The following is a 3,439-nucleotide window of genomic DNA, read 5'->3' on the forward strand; positions in this document are numbered from 1 at the left end:
ATATAGGTAAAATATTATTAATATAAATATTTTAGAAATTAAATCCTTCATGGGAAGTTCTTAGAGATTTGTCAATATTTCAATTTTTCAGAGTCTTCATGGTGCTTTGTCTGATGTTAAACAACAATAGTATAATGTTATCAGTTATAATTTTAGTTGTCATTTAAAATATTTACTTGATTGAAACCTTACTTCTTTAGTTTGAGTCCAGCATCTTCTAGTTCAGTGGTTTTCATGTGGGGATGAACGTCAGACTTACCTATGGAATTTTATTAAAACATGGATGTTTAAGACCTATTCCATATCTCCTTACTTGATGCTATTTGTACATTCTTGATATGTTATTATTATAAATATAGCAATATATTCTTTTATATATATATTATGATTCAGGAATTATATATGTTATATCTCAAGAATTTTCTTCTGTAAAATTTATGTTTGACTTGTGTCTGTAATCCCAACTACTCAGGAGGTTGAGGTTGGAGGATCACAAGTTTGAAGCCAGTCTGGGGAAGACTTATCAAGCCTTTGTCTCAAAATTAAAAATAAAACGAGGACTGGGGATGTAGCTCAATGGCAGAGTTCCCTGGGTTAATATCTAGTACAAGAAAGCAAGGAAAGAAATGGGGACTGGGGAGGGTGGGGGGTGGAGAAAGAGAGAGGGAGAGAGAGAGAGGAAAAAATTATGTTTGTCTACTTATATAAATCAAGCATAATATTCATTGTCTTCTTTGAAAATATCCTGAATCATTAAATATGCAGACTTGTTGTCCAAAGCTTTTGGGGAAAAAAGATTAGCTTTATTTTATATACCACAGAAACAACCAAGTTTACTTGTCAGTTGCATTATTCTCATAAAGAACTCTCATCAGACACTCCTTTTAAAAAAATTGTCAGTCATTAACTACAACCATTTGAAGTCTCTGGCATCAACAGATAGTTTTTGTTATTGTTGTTCTTGTTTTGTTTTTTACTCAAATTCTTCCCCAAAGGCTGTGCAATCAGCTACAGGCTCTGTCTCTTCTTGTCTTCAACAAAGAATGATGGTTTCACAGCCTGCGGAAAGGTCCCTACCAGGCTCTTCAAAGGATTGACACATAAATGAATACATTTTGGGTACAGGCTTCTGAAGTCATTGCTTAAAGCACTTCAGAACAGTACCCATGTGCTGAGTCAGGATTTCCAGAACTCTTCTTAGCCAAGAAACAGATGGGTTCATGAAATTGCTAACCCAAGATTCAGCAGAAAAAGAATTAATTACATAGGACTGAATGAACTAATGAGAAATGATTATAGTGGTTTGTTTAGAATATTGTTGAGGTTTTAATGTCTTATTTTTCAGATATATAACAAAATTTTTCTTTTTCTTTTTAACCAAGTTATCTATAATCTATAACAATTTAAACACCTACCCACCCCTCACCCCCACCCCACCCCCTGTGCTGGAGATTGAGCCCAAGGTCTTGAAAACGCTAAGCAGACACTCTACCATTGAGCTACATCCCCAGTCCAAACCCATAACAATTTAGTAGATTCTGCTTTTTTAAACTGAAATGTAACAGTTTCTAGGTGACATTTTTTCTCTTTGTCTGTTTCCCACAAAATTTAGAAATTTGATCATTTTTACTTTTAATGGAAGAGTTATTGTATAGGTTCAATGAGAATCTACTGTCATTTTTAGTAGCTATAATTGGGAAAATGGTTATATAACCAGTGCCTTGCATAACCAAACCAATCTTCAACATCAAATTTCAGAATGCAACTTATTTAATTAATTACAGCCTGGTCTCTAATTTCACTAAAAATGTCAGCAGTCTGTCTGGGCACAAAGTAACCGAGCAGCCACAAAGCCTTGTAGGTTCAAACAGCAACCTTTATTCCCGAACTCTTGAACTCTCACCGGCACTCTACACACACTTTCGGGAACACACTCCCTCCACCACCGGGCTCCCAGCGCTAATTCTCCTGAACTCCAAAGTAGCGGGCGCCCAAGGCAGCAGGACCCACCCTAATCCCGGAGCTGCCCTAATCCCAGAGCAAGGTCACCTTTCAACCATTCCCTTTAGCAAAATGCCAGGTGTCATTCCGACTAAACTGTGGCTCTCAACAAAAATATTTTAAAGTATTCTTGAATTTAACTATTCACCCTAAATTATGGAGTATAAACTAGCCATTTACACTTTTTCCTTCATATAATGGCCCTCCCTATAGGATACTTTTTAAATAATAGTGTCAATAGATTTTCATTTCATTTACTGCAGACATAAAAATTGAAATCAATCATTTTTCATCTCCTGATTCTTTTGGATTTCTCTGACTTTCCTTCACATTTCTTACACAGGGGACAAAAAGCTTTCATCAAAAACACTTTTTTACATTTCAATTAATATATTAATTATTTAGAATGGTTATTCAGAGCAGTGGTATTATTCTTGTATCTTTCTTTAACATCCTTCATTATAGACACAAAGACCTAAGTCTATTTTCTAGTGTGCTTCTGCAGCCAAGTGTCTGCAATGCAGCTGAACAGCTCGTCTGACATGATATCCTCTGTCAATTTAGTTAGAAATTGTGCTGTCTGAATAAAGCCCATATAGTTGGAGGATTCCTAATCCAGTTCTAAATAAAAACTTCTCCCCATTTCTAGTGCTGGAGATTGATATCTCCTCATGCTGGACTAGATAGGCCAGATCATGAAGAGTTAATGATTTGTAATGCAGTATAAAGATCCAATCTAAGTATGTGTCTGATGGAAGACAATTAGACTTGACATGAAGAAACAGTTTGGGGTGATTTTCATCAAAGAATACTTCAAATGTTGCAAGCAATTTCAACATATTGCTGTGATCCACATAGAAAAAGGCCAACTGGCACGGCATATATAGGAGATTTTTGCAAATGTGATGAGGGCGTCTGTCTATTCCAAATTGAGAATGAACACTCCTGTAATGATGGACACCCCTTAGACATAATGAATATCAGGACTTTAACATAAATATGCTCCTAAAATACCCTGTAAAACATCATGAAAAGTGCCACCCTTCTGAAAGATGTAGCAACTTGGAAATGCGTAATTTTTTTTTTACCTTAATCCCCGACTGGCACCCAGATAAATCATGGATACACTTTCTGTATCATAAACAGTGATATATATTCAAAAGAGAAGTTATTTCACCAAAGCTTCTTCACCATTCTTTTCCTCTCTAGAGGAATGCTTCTTAAAGATCAGGAATATACTTCTTTTATTTACTGGAGACTACAAACTTACCCAAGAATGCCAGGGGGCAACCCCTGCACAATCTTCCACCTTTTCTCCTGCTATGCATTATTTCCCAAATGGGCAGTATTTCACTGGTCCGAATAGCCGTTGAATTTGCAATATTTTCTTCCTGGTTAAATTGCCTTTTTCTTTAGTTCTTTCTCTTCATGGACTGCT

At 35.9% G+C, this 3,439-nt stretch overlaps 1 pseudogene; it reads right to left on the minus strand.

The window, feature by feature from the left end:
* Positions 1–2,482: 2,482 nt before the first annotated feature.
* On the minus strand, positions 2,483–3,064 carry LOC143389165 (TBC1 domain family member 12 pseudogene; annotated as a pseudogene).
* Positions 3,065–3,439: the final 375 nt, after the last annotated feature.

Source organism: Callospermophilus lateralis, chromosome 2 (assembly GCF_048772815.1).
Source record: "Callospermophilus lateralis isolate mCalLat2 chromosome 2, mCalLat2.hap1, whole genome shotgun sequence".
NCBI lineage: Eukaryota > Metazoa > Chordata > Mammalia > Rodentia > Sciuridae > Callospermophilus > Callospermophilus lateralis.